Source organism: Ambystoma mexicanum, chromosome 1p (assembly GCF_040938575.1).
Source record: "Ambystoma mexicanum isolate Mex_15411 chromosome 1p, UKY_AmexF1_1, whole genome shotgun sequence".
Taxonomy (NCBI): domain Eukaryota; kingdom Metazoa; phylum Chordata; class Amphibia; order Caudata; family Ambystomatidae; genus Ambystoma; species Ambystoma mexicanum.
The window spans coordinates 1,111,207,863-1,111,228,532 of NC_090921.1; the positions used below are offsets into that span (position 1 = coordinate 1,111,207,863).

Below are 20,670 nucleotides of genomic sequence, written 5' to 3' on the forward strand. Positions count from 1 at the left end.
ATGACCATTTTGTCTGGCAGCATGTCGGAATGCAAAGGATTGGATAGAGGGTGGAGAGAATCTCGTTATTTTCAGATACACCCAACCCAAAGAGGAGATTTTCCTGTACTGTTGCCATAGCCGTTGTCTTGAGACAGATCTCCTCAAATTCCAGAAGCTCCTCAAGACTTTACTCTTCACCTCTTCCTTCCCCCTCTCCCTCCTGTGCTTAACCCCACAGTCGCATAGATTGGTGGCCTTGGCCCTTATGTGTCATGGGCCGTATCCTTCTGGGCCAAGGGATTCGGCCCAATCACCTTCAGCCTCAGCCCTCCCCTAGCACTTGCCTTAGGGCACCCAATGGCCTGTGTTGTCCCACAGGCCCGCACTTATTGTAATGGCAGGTGACCACTCTTCCAAGTGATCTCTGCCAGGCACTTGCCAGTTTCCTGCAACTGACTCCCTGGCACTTCCCCCTCTGTAGAACACTAACACTTACCTCCTTCCCTTCTCCCTTCTCTCTCTCCCTGCACTTACACGCTCACAAGGCCTAGTAGGACCGCCTATGTCTTGGTCATCTGCATTATTCGGTTTGCTGTTTTTCCCCCTGTTCCCTCCCCTTTTGACCCGTGGGCGCTTTCAAACACAATTTCTTGATGTATGAGCGCCTTACAAATAAACAAAATAAAAGTATAAAAGGTGCACAGTGTTTAAACGCACCACAGGGTCAGTATGCTATATTAGTACCCGGCGAGGGTCAACCAGAATGTAACAAACATTCTGATTGGCCCTCGCCTGGTCCATTCCTCACCGAGAATCTCTCACCCGGCAGAGAGGTGTGGAAGCTCCTCAGTCAATGAGGAGGCTCGGAACAGGGTAATCCCTGTTCAGAGCCTCTGCAGGTCTTCAGGCTGCGATCCTCCCCCGCCGGGGATTCAGGTGAGTGTTTTGGCCCCCACACACCAAACAATCGCCTCCCCCCCTCCCAACCGCACTTACCTTGTTTTTTCGATAGCGGATGCGCTGGGGACTCTGTCCCTAGTGCATCCGCTCCCGATGGTCACCATGGAAAGGGAAAACGGACTCAGTTTTCCCTTCCCCAGCGGTCATTTTATTTAGTCTTTTTTATTTCCTGTTACGAACCGCTGCAGCGTTTTGTAACAGATAAAGATTGCTATTAGTACCCCGGTCTTGTGGGCCGGGATACTAATAGCAATATGCCCCTCAAGGCAGGGCCATTACCAAGTCAGGTAATGCCCCGGGCCTTTGTTAACTATGGGCCCCGGGGCATTAACTGACTCGGTAATGGCCCGCGGCTCGGGGCATATTGCTTAATTTCATGCAAAGCAAAATGCCAAGAAGTAATATTTCGCTATTAGAGTCCTCATATTTCCATGCGGTTTAGAGGCCAAGCATATGCCCTCTCAACCTGGCGATCCCTGTTTAAGTTCACATTATTTTTTAGCTTTACTCACAGCCTCCCTTAAAAGATGCATGTCCTGCCTTTAGCCTTTGTAGGCTGCGTACTTGAGGTCACCATAATCCAAAAACCTTGCTCGCTGCAGTCTTCCTCGGCCTCGCTTCCAGAACAATCTGATCGCATTTGCCACTTGCCAATACAATCTTTACAACACATGTCAATGAGCAACGGACAGCCCGATGCAATGCCCTTGCATTCCACACAGCAAGTTCCGTTTCCAACACTATAAATGTATTTAATAAAGGAACGGCGCATTTGGACTGTGGTGCCTGGACTAGCGCAGGGCAGCCTGTGCTATATTTATATTTCTTACCTTATCGGAATATAGCAGAGCAGAGTAACTTCAGAACCATCCCTGTTTCCACAGAAAGCAGGCCCGGTGACCGAGAGAATTGTTGCCTAACCCGCAACTGCCAGGTCCCCACAGCCTGTCGAGTTACTCTGTATGGGTCGATCAAATCTACTTAATTCAGGCTAAATCCGTTTTAGCAGCACAAGGTACACAGCAGAACAGTCAGGAGGAGACAAATTCTTAACAAATCTGGCCTGCTGCCTTCAATGGCGTGCAATGACCGTGCAGTACGTGACATTCTTACATGTAAATGGTGGAACTCTTTGTACTGGCAAAACTGTTACAAATGCATTACACTACCACACCCACACCATTCCCGGCCAGGCCCTGTTGGCCTCCTTGCTTGTTGACGGATACTGATGAGAATAAACCTGTGAGCTGTGCTTATGAAGGACTTGGGGATGGTTTGGGGGAAACACCTAGACCGCGTGGACCCCATGACTGCGGTGTCAAGTGCAGCTCTACATGCTCAGCTCCAGCCCATGTGGGGGCAAAGAGAGGGAGGAGAAAAAATACATTCAAGTAGGGGCTTAAGTAGGCAGGGGGAAGCAGCAGGTATTCTACAAGCTGATAGGAGGGACTTCAGGAGGGGAGGAGGTGTGAGCATGTGGCAGAGCGTTGAGGAACTGTCGCAGAACTTGTGACAGGAGTGCAGTCCTGAGGAGTCGAGAGGATCGTCCCAGATCATCGAGGAAGACTGGGTGTTGAGAATAAAGCCGGGCCATCCAGACAGGGAGAAGGGAAGGGAAGGGATACCTACCCCAAAACTGCAGCCCAGCAGAGATGGCCAACTCGCTGGTGGAAGATCTGCAGTTTCAGCTTGGACATACCTCTCTTATGCCAAGGCCCAATATGCAAGTAGAGACGGACCCTCACGCCCAGGTGGATGGCTCTCCCAGTAGTCCAAGGGGCCAGTACGAGAAGCACAAGTGACAGAACTAGGAATCAGGAAAGAAGTGCATGGGCACTGGAAACCCCAGACTCTGAGTGACTGAGAATGAATAATGTTCTCTGGGAAGCAAACTGGGACTGAGAGATTGTCTGTTGTACCCAAGAGTACTTTTAATTGAACTGAGAGACTTTCCTTTGTGCAATTTACAGAGAAATCACCCTGTTGGTATGTTGCATTTTCTGTAGGTGGCCCAAATCTTGTACCCAAACCCTATATGCCATTTGCTAAAAAATCCTAAAGTTCTCTGTCAAATATTGGAGATCTTATCACCAGCACAGACATTATTCAAACTTCAAGCATTCAAACATTGTTATGGTAAAAAAACAATGGGTACTCGTTCTAGTTTGAACTGCTCTCATTGCAACAATGTTATAAAAGGGAATTAACTTTCAAGGCACTTTAATATAAGGAAACAGATTGTTTCACAATTATGTTTTAGGATCCATGAGCTTAAACTGTTCTGAATTTGGTTTCTAAACTCGAGATCGGTGAGGGGAGGGGTGCTTAATACGACCACCCCAACATGCTATATTTTGACATTGTCACATATTAGGTTCTATTTAATTGCTTTATGAATTTGTTGTCACAAAAGGCTCCTTTTTTAATTTTCTGATTTAAATTTAGTTTTTTAATGTGTTAAAACATGTTTTCCATGCCGGTTAGCACTACGACTCCCATAATGCCAACTGTGCTGGTCTAGTCTCAGTGTTTATGAGCAGTGCAAGTTGGTTAAGGTTCAATGCTGCACATTAGTTTTCTTTTGAGCAGCCAAACTAGGCTCTTGATTTCATCCTCCATGTGGCAGAGTTGAGACGGTCCGGATAGTTCCTCGCACTCACACGTGAATGTAATGCAGAGTTTTACATTCTTCTAGTTGAAGAGTTTGGTTTCAACTGTAAACCCATTAGCACTGCATGCTTTTGTAATTTGCTTTAAAATACCCTGATTAGGTTGCTTGATTTTCACTTGATTATGCCACTTTATAAAGGGACGCAATACTGTTCCTGTCTTGTATGATATTCTGCACGCCCATGGCAGAATGATGGAGGGGGGGGGTTCAGCAATCTTCAGGACCACACCAACTTGGTAACCCCGCCTACCCACAGATGCCCACAGCCAAACACAGCGTGAAAATGAAAATATGAAAATACAGAGTGATAGCCCGCCCTCCAACAGCTCTGTTCCTAGGATTGACCAGTGATGATCTTTGTAGCTCCGCCTCTGTCCAGCCCTGTCGTGGGGTTTCAGAATATCATACAACACATCGCCATTTGAAGGACTTCAATATGGGGAATGAAAGGCAGAAAGGAATTGGAATTGTTAAAAACTACTGATTAACCACTAAACGTGGAATGACTCTTTTCCTTGGGTGAAGTCGAGTGAGGACAGGACAACACAACAAAGCATTACTTGTTGATTTATAGTCCTGTTTGCTTTCGTGTGCCCAGGGGCTAGCCCGGGGCCACCCAAACATAGCTGAGCTCATGAGCGCGGATTACCTTTTGATTCATATGTGTCATATAAGATGCCATTGATGATGTCTTTCGAGATGTTTCTGTCATGTTTTCCTGAGGTCATGAGCAGTTGGTTGCAGTGGTGGTTATGATTCATTAGTTAATATTAACTGCCAGATGTCTGTGTTTTTTACATTTTTGGATTGCAACAATAGCCTCAATTTACCTGATTTTTTTCCCCACTGGGAATTTGAGAGGATTATCAGGCTCATCACGAGTATGGCGGCGCAAATTTTCCCACTCTGCCATATCACAAGTGAGGTCCTGGAGTGGGGGAATTTACCGCTGGCATGATGCTGGAGGTAAATCCTCCCACTTTCTGCCAAAAATCATCAGAATTACCACAGCGGTAGTAATTCCGCCAAAAATTACCTATAGAGTTCAATGGACTCTCAAAAAATGGGGATTAACTTTGTCACTGCCACTGGTAACCCGGCGGTAATTCCGCTGGACCAAGTTGCTGTACCAGCAATTCAGTTGGGCGGTATTCTGGCAGATTCACCACCGAAATACCGCCCAACTCGTAATGAGCCCCCTTGTGGTCATAGTAACAAGATGTAACGTCTCAGAGTGAAAACATTTTCAGTAAAATTCTTGGGTTTTGTGATGCAGTACTTGAACACCTCTTCTGTTTACAGGGAATGGCCTATGACCGTGCTGTTCGCACAGTGCACACTACATACATCTATGATGTGTGTCGCACGGAGTACTGCTGTCTCCAATATGCTTTCCACAGCACTCTTGCGCCCGTTTCCCAAAGGGCATTGCCCACAAGTATGGCCTGTGTGCACCACTCCTGCCTTTGAGTAACCACAGTGCATGGGTTGTGGTTTCTTCCTTGGGTGCCGCACACATCACCTGAGTAGTCACAGAGCATGGTTTAAGATGTCTGAGCACAGACTTGGCCATGCCTAGTGACATAATGCAATTTGCCACAACCAATCACATTCCAGGGCTGAGACTGAGGAGACGGGTCTACACATGTCTGTGTACCTAGCGGTCCAAATAGCTATACAATTGTCTATGCTCCACTTCGTCATTTTTCAAAAGGTGCTTCAATACAAAACAACAACAGATTTTGAGTTGGAGCAATCTACTCAGGTCCACATTTTGTGTCAATCAACATTCGGCGAGAAAGAAATGGAACTTTGACAGGAAATTGCAAACTTTGCTACCCAAAACCCTATTTATATTTCAACCTTGAGCAATCTGCACAAAGCTTCAAAGGATCAAAGTTCGGTGGGCCAGCAATGTTTTTACAACCATTTCGGGCCCACTCATTTCGATGGGATATTGCCTAGAATATGAGGGTTGTTTTTTCTGATAGGCACAACATCACGTTTGGCCCTAATGTGAATGACGTGTTCCCACTTGGCTCAGCATATTTTAATAAGCATATACAGAGACATATACATGAAGTTCTGCTCTGGAAAGTTAATGCTAATGGGTACTGAATGTTTTTTCCCTTTGCCACATCCTGCTTTGCCAGAGAACCCTCTGCACCATTGAAGGGGTCCTGCTTACAAAACAAAGCTCCCTGGACCTACAACACCAAGGACTCTGCCTGCAAGTGTGGAAGCCATCTGGAACACTGTGACTGGCTCCAAGAGGAACTTGTGACACACTACCTCCCTTATTCAGTCTCCCATGGGTGTCAAGCCGGTGACTGCGGAGCAGCAAAGGACAGCTCCCTATTTGGGCCTGTTAAGGCTGGAAAGGGACAAAGTTTAAAATGTGCAGTTTTCCATCCACTCTTGATATGGTATGATTGTTTTTTTATAACGCGCTTAATACCCAGATGTTTCTAAGCGCTGACCCAGGGTTCAAACCTGTATTGCTCCTTGTCGCCTTGCTTCCAATGCGAGCGCATTGCCCCTCAGCTATCCTCCCGAGAGGAAAGGAAGGAGGAAAATCTCAAGGCTAATGATCTAAAGAACTACTGTCCTATTTCCCAGCTCCCATTGGAGCAGCACTCCTGCTCAAACCTGGACTTCACCAAGCTCACACTTTTCCTGACTTCTTCTTCCATGCATAGGGGACCTTCCACCCATTGACTATCCATTCACAGCGGAGCTTCTGTTACCTCACGGGACATTGCTGTTTTGGGTCTCTTAACTGTCATTTGATTATCAATAGCCCCATTCTAGCACTACTCAGAACGAATACCTGTTTCTTCTCAGCCAGTCAGCCACTCTTTCCATTTCCACTCACCCACATACCCTCCCTATCTCGTCGGCTGCACCCTTTCCTTATTGTCTTAACTTGCCTGTTTCTTCTACTCTCCATCAGCACCTTAATTTCACCCCATTCCACTTTCTACTCACTCTTCCCCTTCCCTTCTCTCAAAGCCTTCAGCCCCAACTTGGTTTACCTTCTACATTAGTCTCTGGCCTCCCCATGCTTCTCCTTCCCTCCTGCACCTCTCAAATAAAACTCCCATGCTCTCAGGATCTCCAATCTCATAGATATCCATTGCCTACCGCACAACACCTGCTCCTCTCCCTCACCTCCTGTTACTCTTTCACTTGGCATCTGGAGTGCAACAAGCCTTCTTACATCACTGACAACTTTGACTCTAACCACCCTCAACTTTCACCTCCTGCTATCACAGAAACCTGCATCTTGCCTGATGACTGTGCTACACTAGCAGCTCTCCAAACAGACTCTGCTACCTTCTCCCACTCTCCCAGACCTATTGCGAAGTGCAGCCTTCTATGTGGGATTGGTTCCTTATGAATAAGGCCCTCAACACTGCCCTTCTACCCCCCTCGGATCTCTGATATCACCTCTTCCTCTTTTGAGTAAGCCATTTTTCAACTAATCTCCCTGCTCTGGCCCTCTTTCAACCCCCTGGTCCTCTCAACTCCTTCCCTGATCTGATCCTTCTCCTCGAGTCACTTCCTACCGACACCCCCATTGTAGCGCTGGGAGACATTAACCTTGTCAAGCCATTTACAGTCACAAGCCTTTTACTTACATCTGTCCTATCTGACCATTCCCTCTACTTCCACTACAGCTAGCATACACTCTGTGGTGGGAACTCTCTTCACTGTGTCTTTCTCTCTAAGTCACCCTCCTCCTCTGTCCTCTCCACTGACCCCCTCATAAATCCATTGTTCACTTTATCATCCCAGTCCCTCCATCTTCTATGTCTATTCTCCCCTCTTCAACAACTAAGAGGACATTTAGGAAGGACTCTCTTTCTCTTTACTTTGGTGATGTGAGGACCTCTCTGTCGTCTTTCCCATATTCCTGTCTTTTCCATTGACAGTGCTTTCACTATGCACGTATGACTCCAATTGACCAACACAATCCTGCTCACACATGCACAGCTTCCCCCTCCTCAGTCTTGGATCATCTCTGAAATTCAAACCAACAAAACATACATGCACTGTGACCTACGATGCTGGCACCAATTCAGGCTTACCTTCTCTACTCCTAGTCTACAGACATTCCATTGCTGCCCTAACCCTCTGCACCGGACTCTTTCAAGTTCTTCTACTTCACGAACCTCCTTCCTTCTCGATCACCCCAGCAAACTTGCACCTGCCCTTCAATATTTGCATACACCTCTCCCAAGCCAATATCCATCGCCTCTTCCCTTTCTGCTAATGACTTTGACCACTACTTTTCCATTAAAATCTCTAAAATTCATGACACTCTCTCGACTCTGCTCTCCCGCGCTCCCCAATGCTCCTTCTATCGACTATTTCTCCCCACCTCTGCTATTGAATTAGCACCCATCCTTTGCAGTGCTAACACATCTTGTGATTCTATCAACCCCTTTTGCTCCCCAAATGGGCAAAAACTTTGCACCTCATTACGAGTTTGGCGGTGTGGCCGAAAACGGTTGTATTGTAGTGGTAACTGAGGTACCACTGCATTACTGCCACATTACAACATTGCCGAACTATGGGTTTGGAGGCAAGGTGGAGGAAAAACCTCCAGCAGAATTCTGGAGATAATTCCTCTGCTTTAAAACCAAAAACAGCCAAAACAGCAGAACTACTGCCGGTAGTGCCACTGAAATCCCCATGAGTCCTATGGACTCCAATATATGGGGACTAACACCGCCTACCACCACTTGTTATCCAGCAGTTATTCCGCCGGACTAAGTGGCGGTAGCAGTAAATCCATTTCTGATGAAGCCCTTAGTCGCAATCACTTATCCTCATCTCTCAGAGGTCTTTAAACTCTTTCTCTCTCTCTCTCTCTCTCTCTCTCTCTCTCTCTCTCTCTCTCTCTCTCTCTGTGTCCCCCCCGCCCCCGCCGGACTCTTCCCTGCCTCTTTCAGATCTGCAAATGTCATAGTCCTATGGAAGAAATCCTCTGCTGACCCAAACATCCCAGCAAACTATTGCCCAGTTTCTCTCCTTCCTCATTGTTCAAAAGTACTTGAGTGGGGGGCCTTCGACCAGATCACCAAATACCTTTAAGATAATGGCCTTGGACATCCACTTCAATTTGGCTACCATAGTAAACCCTCCACCAAGACTGTATTCTTGCATGTCTCCAACTTTCTCTCTAATGCTCACCATTCCAAACTCTCTTCTCTACTTATCCTTTTGGACCCTTCTTCCGTTTTTGACACTCTCGACCACGGCCACTCCTCCCTCCTCCTCACTCTACAAGACTTTGGATTTTGCAAAACTGCTCTTGTCTGGATCACCTCTTGCTGGGAAGGTCCATCCTTTAAAATCTCTTGGAAGTTTCAAACCTCTGACCGCACCCCTATCCCTCGCTTAGCTTCCCCAAAGGATCAGTCCTTGGACTTATACTCTTCACCAATTATAGCTATGTCATAGGAAGACTCATCTCGTCCTTTGGCTTTGACTATCACCTTTTTGCGGATGAGACTCAAATATGTTTCTCCTTTCCCTCCTTTACCACAGCCATCTCAGAACAGATTACAAACTGTTTCCCAGCAAATTCATCACTGGATGGCTCTCTGCTGCCTCATGCAGAACTCTTCAAAAACAGAAGCCATCTTTCTCCTAGCTTTCAATGCCGTCCCTCCCCTCCCTTCTATCTCCTTCCTGCCTGACCTGCGTGCTCCCTCACCCAACATGCACAATCTTGGGGTCCTCTTTGGTAGTATGTTAGGCAGAATTATATGCAGTACCCTTTGGGAACACCACACACAATTAAGACTACAAGTGACAGTACAAATTCACCTTTGGTACAAGCCCTTACTACACAGGTAAAGTGGTAGCGATGGCTGAGCAGCCAGACTTATCTCAAGAGTAAGTGAGCAGTATCAAATAGTTACACAAAGGACAGCAATTACTATGATTCAGGCAAACACTGACTCAAGGTTTTCAAGTAAAAGAAGAACAAGTTACTTTCTTACCTGGTAATGTTCTTTCGATGGGATGGTCCGACAACGTATTCCATATCTATGACAGGTAATCACTACAGCTGTGCTGCTCCGGAACATTTTCGGCGTCCTGTGTCGATGACGTCGATACGCTGTCCTCGAGGGCCTCCGTCAAGCCAATGTCACCGGATGTTATAAGTAGGTCGCACGACGCCCGTAGCCTCAGTTGTAGTTTTTTCCTAGAACGTGTGGCATCAATGTTCTGCCAGTATGACCACAGAAAGCCTTGCGGAAACGTAAGATGCAATCGCATAAGAAATTCTGTAGCGGGGGAGGCAGGGAGGGAGCGATATGGAATACGTCGTCGGACCATCCAATCGAAAGAACGTTACCAGTTAAGAAAGTAACTTGTTCTTCGAGGGGATTGGGTCTTCCATATCTATGAGGTGTAGTAGGTATTCCATATCTATTACACCTAATGTTGTTATTTCACAGTCTGTATTGTATATTTTTGCCATGTTGTAACGGTCTCCAAGTCTCTGGCGCCCGGTTACCCCTGGGTTCGACGCGCGGTACAAATAAAAAAACAAAACTAAACTATGACAGACTCCCAAAGCAGTACCAATGTATGGAGGAGGGAAAAGAATTTAGAATATAGAAATTTAGAATGCCCAATCAAATTGCAGAATAGAGGACCGCCTTGCCAAAGGCCAGATCCTGCCCCTGGATAGAATCTAGGGAGTAGTGTCTTACAAAAGTATGGACCGAAGCCCATGTGGCTGCTTCACAGATGTCACAAATAGGAACACCCCTCTGCAGGGCAGTAGAGGCAGCCATACCCCTAGTAGAATGGGCCCGTAAGCCTACCGGAGGGTCCTTAACGGCCAAGCGGTAACATTCAGAAATTGCCAAGATAATCCATCTAGACAAAGTCTGCTTAGTAACAGCTTGTCCCAAACACCTTCCAGCGTACCCTATAAAGAGCTGTTCGTCCACTCTGACCCAGGACATGCGTGAAATGTAGAAACTTAAAGCTCTCCTAGGATCCAACCTATGGAGCCTCTCCTCTTCCTTACCAGGATGCGGAGGAGGATAAAATGCCGGAAGAATGATCTTCTGGCTTAAATGAAATTCCGACACCACTTTCGGAAGAAACGAAGGACGAACCCTTAAGGACAACCCTGTCCTTATGAAACACAGTGAAGGGTGGCTTTACAGAAAGTGCCTGCAACTCACTCACTCTGCAAGCGGAAGTAACCGCAACTAAAAATACAGTTTTAAGGGTTAACAGTCTCAAAGGACAAGAATGGAAAGGCTCAAATGGAGCACCCATTGAGAATTTTAGAACAAGGTTCAAATCCCAACCGGGCACCTGGAAAGGTGATGGTGGAAACACATTAGTGAGCCCTTTCAGAAACTGAGAAATTAAAGAAATTTTAAAATAAGAACACTCCTCAGACGAGCGCTTAAATATGGACAGTGCCGCCAGGTAACCTTTAATGGTACCCACTTGCAGGCCCTTGTGGGTTAACGAAAGCAAAAAAGACAGAACCACAGGAATGTAACATGAAAAAGGATCCACATTCTTAACCCTGCACCAGTCGCAGAACTTTCTCCAACAGCAACGGTACAGTGACTTTGTTGCAGGCCATCTGGCCGAAAGCAACACCTCCATCACGTCTTCAGGGAGGTCCCAATCCTGATACCTCAACCTTTCAGAAGCCAAGCGTGAAGGTTGAGGGATCTGACCTCTGGATGGAGAACCTGACTCCCCTCCTGTGAGAGCAGATTGTCTCGGTAGGGAAGACGGCTTGGAGGGCAGATGGACAACTCGAGAAGGTCCGGGTACCACGTTCTCCGGGCCCATGCCGGAACAATGAGGATCATCCGGGAACCGAATCTCCGTAACCTACGCAGCACTTGTGGGATGACGGGGACTGGAGGAAACGCATACAGCAGTGGGAAGGACCACTCCACCATGAACGCGTCCCCTAAGGCTCCTTTTGGAGGAAATTCCCGTGAGCAGAAACTTTTGCACTTCCGGTTGACACTGGAGGCGAAGAGATCCACTTGTGGGGTCTCTCCCTCAAAGGGCAAAGATCTCCAGGAGAATCTCCAGAGCCAGCTCCCACTCGTGAGAGATCGTGTTCTGCCTGCTCAGAGCGTCCGTCGTCTCGTTTTCATCTCCGGCCAGATGAACTGCCGAGATCGAAATTTCCTGCTGGATGGCCCAGAATCAGAGCTGCATCGCCTCCCTGCACAGAGGAAGTGACCCTGCCCCCCCCTTTTTGTTGAGGTAGTGCATGGCCACTGTGTTGCCCGTCAGAATCAGGACATTCTTCCCTCCCAGTTGGCAGAAAAGCCTTCAGGGCAAGCCTGACAGCCCTCAGCTCCAACAGATTGATATGGAGTCTGGACTCCGACGGAGACCAACGACTGCTGACTGTCAACTCGTTGGCATGAGCTCCCCATCCCGTGAGGGATGCGTCCGTCACAATCGTCACCTCCGGCCAGGGCAGCCAAAATGGAGCCCCCCTCATCAGATTGCATTCGACGGCCCACCACAGAAGGTCCTGGGCGATCGAGGGCGGCACCTGAACGGGGTCCGACATCCTGCCGGAGGACTGCGACCACTGCATCTCAACCTGGCCTCTGGCACCAGAAGAATGCAGGATGCCATGAGGCCGAGCAACCTCAAGAACTCAAACGCCGGGAGACTCTGGGCATGTTGAAACTTCTGCACCATCTGCTGAATGTGATGAGCCCTCACCTGGGGCGGGAAATACTGCTCCAGGGATGTGTCGAGCACTGCTCCAATGTACTGGAGCCGCTGAGTTGGCATCAAGTGGGACTTCTTTAAGTTGAGGGAGAAGCCTAGCTTGTAAAGGGAGTTGCAGGTGACTGACAGATGATCCAGGACTTGCTCAGGAGAGCGCGCCCTGATCAACCAATCGTCCAGGTAGGGGCAGACGTGAATCCCCCCTTTCCTGAGATACGCTGCCACCAACACCATGAGCTTGGTGAAAACCCTCGGGCGGAGGTCAATCCGAACGGCAGGACCTGAAACTGAAAGTGTGAGTCGCCAACCACGAACCTCAGGTACTTCTTGTCCTTGGGATGGATCGGCACATGAAAGTAAGCGTCCTTGAGGTCGAGAGACATCAACCAGTCCTGAAGTTGAAGGGCTTGGAGGACTTGAGAAAGAGAGTAACCATCTTGAACTTGTCCTTCCTGAGGAGCTTGTTCAAACCACGCAAGTCCATGATGGGTCTCAATCCTCCGTCTTTCTTCGAAATCAAAAAATAAGGGGAATACCATCCCTTGTTCCTCTCCGCTACAGGAACCAGTTCTATGGTGCCTTTCTCCAGCAGGGATTTTATTTCCTGCGCAAGGAGCGGATCCGGACTCTTCAAAGAGAGATTCCCTGGTGGATTGTCGTGAGGCCGCTGCCGGAAAGGAAGACAGTAGCCATGGGCTATGATCTCCAGAACCCACACATCTGAAGTAATGGCACACCATTCTACAAGATGCTGCGCCAGCCTTCCCCCAACCGGCGAACCATGAGACATGGCCTCATGACTGAGCTGAAGCGGCTGCGGCATTGCCTGAGGGTAAAGAGGCAATTGCCCGAGCGGCCTTGGCACCTCGAGTACCTTGTTTTCCACCTCTGGTACTCCTACGGTGGCCCCTTTGACTTGCAGCTCCTCTTGATCTACTAAAGGATGAGAAATATCGAAAGGAACCTCCCCTCCATTGCTGTCCCCTAGGACGAAAAGGCGGAGGTTGGCGAACTGCAGCGCTCAAAGACTTTGCTGCAGCTTTGGAGGTCTACAACCTCTCAAGGCTCTCGTCAGCCTTGCTGCCAAAAAGATGTTCACCATCAAAGGGCATGTTGAGAAGCCGGGCTTGTACATCAGGAGCAAACCCCGACTTCTGCAACCACGTAAATCTGCGCATTACGGCGCTCGCTGCCATGGACCGGCTGACACAATCTGCCATGTCCAGACCCCACTGAACGGATTAACACATGGCATCCTTGCCATCCTGAACAAGACCAAGAAAACCATCCTGTTCCTCCCCTTCGGGAATATGTTCAGCCGCCAAAGAAACACAATTCCACAGAGTATGAGTGAAACGTGCTAAGGCACACACAGAGTTGGCTGCCTGTAAAGCCATACCCCCTGAAGAAAACACTTTCTTTGCCCAGCCATCAAAACGTTTGTTGTCCCTATCAGGAGGGATGGTAGGGTACAACGCCTGTTTTGCCGGGGCAGTAGCCGCCTGCACCACCAAACTCTCCGGAGTGGGGTGCGTAGTCAAGTAGCTGGGGTCGCTACTGGCTGGACGGTATTTTTTCGGCAAAGACTTGCTCATTGCCGGGAGACTCTCTGGAGCAGTCCAAGCCGCTGCCACCCTTCTTTGCAAGGCCATATGGAATGGCAGTACCGGGTCAGTTGATGGCCCTTGGTCAAGGATATCCGTCAGGTCATCCTGCAGAAAATCCACTGGTGGCGCAGACCACCCCAAGTATTCCGTCACTCTCGACACAAGGCGCGCGTGCCAGGCTCAGGCCTACCGTGCTCAACCTCCGGAGAGGTGTCCAGACCACTGGCGTTGTGCAAAGACTGGCACAGGTCTTCCAGCTGGCTATGACCAGACATGAGTTCGTCAGGAACCTCATCAGGAACCATACCTTCATCAGACCCTTCATCCACCTCAGAGATGTAATCCAGAGGCTGGAACAAATCCCTGGATGAGGGCACAGAAAAAGGCTCAAATACAGGCCTTACTGACTTCTTCAGGGCCTTTCTCAGAGTTTTCACCGGTCTCCGGGGCACCTCTTATAAAGCCTCCTCAAAAGGCGACAAGGGCATCGACACAGGCCTCGAGGACGGAGCCCCAAGCGTGTCCTTCGATGGCCTTGGCGCTGATGGCGTTCATGGCCTCCTCAGAGGCGGAGCCTCGAGAGAGTCCTTCGAAGGCCTCAGCGCCAAAGGCATCCATGTCTTCTTCGAAGACCTCACAGGCTCCGACGGTCTCGAGGGCGTGGAGGACCGGGACCTGGAGCGGACATGGCTAGAGTGATCCACCTTGTCCGACCGGGATCTCGAAGGTGCCCGGCGATCGCGACGCCAGCTCAAGCCGAAGGCGTGCGAACAGCATCTCTAGCACATTCCCTGCTGGCTTCTTTCGACGGCGCAGACGGAACGGAGACCTGCGACTGAAAAATGCTATCATCTCCTTACGAAATGAAACCCATTCCGCAGGAGTGGAATGCTTGTTGGGACAAGCAACTCGCCGACGGGCGGAGTCCTCGGACGAGGACGGGGAAAGCGACCTGTGGTGGCGCTTCCGTGAGTGCTTCGAAGAGGCAGAGGAATGGCGGGACCCACTCCGGGACCGAGACCCCGTGTACTTATGCCGACGATGGGGAGAGTCGCCCCTCGAATCGTCAGTCGAAAGCCCAGTGGATTTCAACTTCTGTGCTTGGACACCTTACCGACAGAAAGCTGCTTCTTACACTCCCGCAAGGCCTTCGATGTTAACGACTGCCACTCGTCACAATCGTCCGTGGCGTGGTCCTCACCGAGGCACTAGAGGCAGGAGTCTTCACAACTGAACAGGTTTGAAGAACCGAAAGAATAGAACTCAGAAGAACCAAGGCGCGCCGAGATCTCTGAAGCGAACACGTTTGAAGAAAAAACGGAACTGAGGCGAGGGGCGTTGTGCTTCCTACTTATAACATCCAGTGATGTCGGCTCAATGGAGGCCCTCGAGGACAGCGTATCGACGTCAGACACAGGAGCCGAAAATTTTCCAAAGCAGCACAGCTGTGGTGATTACCTGTCATAGATATGGAATACGTCGGAGGACCCAATCCCCTCGAATATACATTTATTTCACTCTTCAGTTGTATAACATTACACTATTATAAGCAGTCTAAAAATCACGCTCTTAATACACCACACAACTCCCAATAAGTTCCAGACAAGTTAAGCTCACAAAATGAAGTGGGAGCAAAATGGCATTCCAGCAATTTAAAAGGGAGAGAAAGACAAAGTTAACAGAAATTGAATTACACCAACAGGTAAGTACTCAGGGCAATTGGACAAGAGAGACTACAATGATAGAATCGGGTAGAAAAGGCTTAGGGCCAAAGTCAATGGGTCAAAAGTCTTTTGCTCAAGATCACACAGTTCAGGGTTGTTTGCGGTAAAGTTTGTGCCACTGATTCCGGACGAGGTTGGTTGGTAGAAAAGTTAGTTCGAAGAGAAGGACAAGCCCTCGGTTTGGAGAAAGATTTCAAACACTTTCACCGCGGCTGAACGAAACGAACAACCGGATTTACACAGTACCTTAAAACGGAGAGGGAGATGCAAAGCAACAACTAAAAGGTGTGCTCCTTAAAACTCAAGCAGGGTCCGACCTTCCTGGCTATCCGGCCCACTGTAACTCTGTACAGTGAATTCGACCAGAGGAGGCGTCCTGGCTTGCAGTTTGGGTGAATTGGTTGCTCCCACCAGCTCAAGGGAAGAAGTTTCCTGGAGGATCTTCTCTGTCGTCGGATTCTGAAGATCCGGACTTGCAGCAGGGCTTCACCGGGTGGTTCAGTCGTTGTAGGGGTCCTCTTCCATCAGCTCCTCATTGGTTCTTTCGTTCCAGTGGTGACTCTGCCTTTCCAGTCCCAGAGACCTGCTTTTTATGCAGTTTTCCCCCATTCATACAGCCTGGCTGTCAATCACACAGCAGTGCGGCTGTCCTGGCAAGGACAGTCACCCAGCCAATCAAGCAGGAGTGCCACTTGGGTTACCAAGGGAACCCATGGCAGGGGTCCTAAAACCCCTCCCTCACATCCTGCCTACCCAGACTTTCAGGGGCCTTAAGGAGAGCTTCTGTGCAGAAGCCCGCGAAAAGACGGCGAACAAAGGGACCAAACCTGGTTTGGCGCACAGAGTAAAACACGAGAAAGATATTTACAAAAAGAAACGGCGAATAAACCCAGCCTGAACCGTAATAAAATATATATGGTCGAGCGGTTTTATGTTTGAGGCTAATATAATAGCCTAAAACAATACAATGGTTATTTAAGATAACCACTGTATAAAAAATAGGGTCAATACCACTGCCACCAGCCAAGTATTATTATAAAGGGAGCGAAAACACAATGCTCCAAGAGACACAGACAAAAAGGGATAAGAATTGACCATTTCCAATACTCCATGGTAGATGGGGTGTACTGGGTCTGTGGTTTAAAGTGACTTAAATAAAGTTAATGGCAACTTTACCTTTTCTGGGGGACAGTAGTCAGCCCCAGAAAATGGAGTCAGGGTCACTGCACTGAAGATGCTGTGTAACACACATGAAAAATGATGCTATGGAGTAGGTGAGGCTCCATTGCTCAGGATCACACAAAAAGTAGAAATACACACAGCAAAACACATGTAAGAGTGGGAAAAAGGCTCACACTCTTACCAGGTGAAAAAAATAAACCCTAGAAATCCAGCAAAGCTGCTGAGGGACTCATTAGGTAAGGGAAATCAGCCATTTTATGAGAATTCTCCCTAACATAGTGACCTATGACTGCAACAATACATCACTACCACTGCCTCTGCTGTACTTTTCGTACTTACTACTCTACAAAAACTCTAATCTCCATTCTCAGGGCTCAGCAAATTGGACGACTTCTCAAGCCTACTCCTTGTCCTTCCTCTCTACTTGTTCCTCCCTCTATACGAAGACCTCAACTTTGTTACCCGCTGTGGGGAACCAGAAGGACTCTGGGTATTCTGTGCCATTTAAAGGGTTTTTATTTCAATTAAAAAGAAAACGCCTGTCTAGCCCTACGACAATGAGGGAAGTTCCCTTCCTAGAAACTAAAACTAATGGTGCTTGTCTAAAGAAAACAGTCCTTAGTCCAAAATTCTATCCAAATAATCTGCCCCTACCACTTTGGACAAACTTAACTAAAAAGAGAGGCTGGAGAAATGGCCTCTAGCTTAGGCTGCTGCCTGGCCCAATCACTTGGGTGGTTTGTCGTTAGCTTCAAGTTCATTAATATGATAATAGCTGTTCACAACTTTACTGCAGACTTTGCCGTCAAAAGGAAAGGTCCTCCGTATGATTCCCTCTTTCTCAGGAAAACAGGAGTTTTTTCATAACCTTCCCAGCCTCCCTTTTTAACACAGTACTCTTTATAACAATTTTGTAACTCTTGTATGCCCTGAAGCCCTGCAGCCCTCTGGTAAACTTGTGCTCTCTCAATCAACGTAATTCACATTTGGTGTTTGCCCATTCAGGTTTCTCAGGCTCCTGTAACCTTGCCAGATTTCCCAACCTTGATGCAAAGTGGTTGTATTCCTGTCACTCTGACTCAGATAAGGTTTTCTAGGGTCCCGTACCTTGTCTGCTCTACCAGCCTGGATGCAAAGTGTTTGTAACTATTTCACTTTGATTCACATAGGGTGCTTGCCCGTTCAGGTTTCCTAGGATTCTGTGTTCATACCTCTTGTTCCGATTCACAGGCACCGCTTGGTTTTCTCAGGTTCCCGTAACCTCTTTGGCTTTCCTAACCTTGCTTCAAAGTGTTGGTACCTCTCTTTGGTAGTTTCTCGGTGGGAGCGTTTGCTTCCCTGTTTCTGCTTGTCTCTGCTGCTAATGTTGCTCTGGCGTAGAGCTGGGGGATCTGGGCTCTCCCTGGGGATCTGGTGTTGGCGTCAGTTGTAGGGTTTTAGGCCCACCAAAGCTTCTCTATGGTCACGCCAGCAGAGGAAACAGGCACTTTCCCATCTCTGTCTTTTCTGCTGACCTTGGCTTCACAGTCAGACGGGATGCCAGCCTTCCGGCATTCGGCTAGAGTTTGGCCCTGCCTCCATGCTACCGTAGGCGCTGTGGTCTAGAATGTCTCAACCCCTCCATTACGTCTTCTTGACAGAGGCTTTGTCCCTGCATAGTATTCTCTCTCCTCCTTGCGTAGGTGTTTCTCTATGATTCAAAGTTCCTCTTGGTTTTATGTATATTATTACAAACAAAAAGGGTGTGTCCTTCTTCTTTAACTGAGGTGCTCAGATGAGAGCCAGCATTTCCTGAAGCCAAAGAGTTGGAAGAAATGCCATTATTCAATGTATCCAAAACAGTATCACAAGTATAAGAGGTCTGTTGATGTTCTTTGACTGTGGAGTTCAAGCAAGATCCAGCATTACCTGAAATCAAAGTGATGGAAGAAATGTCACTGTTTGGTGACATCAAAGGAGAAGTAACAACAGTCTTTCCAATTCTCATGTAGGTAGACAATGTACTCTGAACCGGGAGTTACTTTTCGGAATGGGAGTACGGGTCACCGAGAGGGGAGTCACTACCAGTGAAGTCTGACCGGTCCAGACTCCTTAGGAGGGTCTTGCTGAGTGGACTCGCCTCCCTAGCCTCAAAGGGGGTGGCTCCCCCTTCGGGCGAAAGGATGAATAACTGTCCCACCGCACTCTTTACAACCTACCCAGAACCTCCCCCAATTCTACCTACCGACAAGATGCTCGTTGACTCTTTGTGCACAGCCGCTCTCTCTATTCAAGTTTCTTCTACTAGTCTGCAAAGATATCAATGGTCTTGCTCCTTAGTACCTGTCTGATTGTATCCCAATTTACTCACCATCTTGTTCCCTCTGACACTCCTCTACATTCAACATACCATAATCTCCCTGTGCCTCTTCTCACATCTGGTCTGTCTCCCTACTCACCCCAACCCACAGGAACCCTATGCCCATAACAATCAAAGCCAGCCCAACTGTGGAGCTCCTCAAAGCTTGGCTTAAACTTCACTTATTTGCTCAAGAGGGAGCCTCCCTGCCCCATTCCCCATCCTCCTTAGCTGACCCCTCCACTAACTCTTAGTAATGTTGTTTTATATATTTAATCAGTACTCGTCTTTAGTTTGAAGTATGTGCCCACATAGGATAATGTTACCTTTATACGTCACTTGTTTTCTTATATACATTTTGTTTCGGTTTGTTTTTCTTTGTCCCTGGTATATGTCCTAATCTGTTTACACCCAAGGAATGTCAAACTGAACGTCACGCTTGCACTAGGCAACTGTACTTTTCTTGGTTTCCTTTGCTGGAGCTGATGTAGCCGTCGTGGCAGTGGATGTAGTTGTAGCCCAAGGAGCGGCCCAACCAACACCAAAGGATAGGCACTAAGGATCCGGTTGGGACCTCTCCCTATTTCACGCTCAGCTTCCCCTGGATTTAGCGTGACACAGAGACAGTGCAGGGTACCGACAGGGGGAGCCGGCTGCATACGATGGCAACAGGTTCTGTGTCTAGATGCGGGTCTCAGACTTCTGGTGGGTGCCGACGTCTAGGTCTTCTGTAGTGCAGGTGTGATGGCCAGGTAGAGGGAGCCTAGGCACAGGAAGGGCCAAATGACAGGCAGGCGAACAAGAATGCAACAGAACCAGCAGGAACCAGACATAGGAAAAGGAGGCACAGAATAAACCTGGCAGCAGGAAGGAGGGACAACAGAGAGAAGCAGGCCCAGGAAATCAGGAAGGAAACAGGGGCACAGAGAGAGAAAGTGTGGGGACAGAGCCATGAGCAGAAGCTAGGGACTAGCACAACACAGCATTAAAACGCACCATCTGTAGAGTTCCTCTGACTTTTATAGCATGGCTGTGTAGGGGGCACACGTTGTTAGGCAGTGGAGGTTACTCTGACCTGTTCTCTGTAATGAGGGGTTTGGGACACCACCCGAAGGCGGGCGCACAATAATGGCGACTCGCCTGGTGCTCTCGGACGTGAGGTCTCAGGGCCTGCAGGCACAGGGGCATATGCCAATGTGGATACTGGCGCCACGCGCCAACAGTTAAGTAAAACTGTGTGTGATTGCCGCATGCCTAACACATAAGGTGGCTCACTACTTGTTCTCATATTTATGCTATAGTACAGGCACTCTTCGCGGGAATGCTTCCGACATCTGTAAATGTGTTACTGTAAGTCATTTCTAATCAAGCATTGACACCCTGTTCTTCAAATATATACAAACACTGTGGCAGTCCCTGGGGTTTTGCAATATTTAATATGTTATC

General features: G+C 48.3%; 1 protein-coding gene across 2 annotated transcripts in view; it reads right to left on the reverse strand.

The window, feature by feature from the left end:
- LOC138448912 (zinc finger protein 282-like) overlaps positions 1-20,670 on the reverse strand; it is a 464,485-nt gene that overhangs the window by 99,373 nt on the left and 344,442 nt on the right. The gene's annotated exons all lie outside the window — the stretch shown is intronic.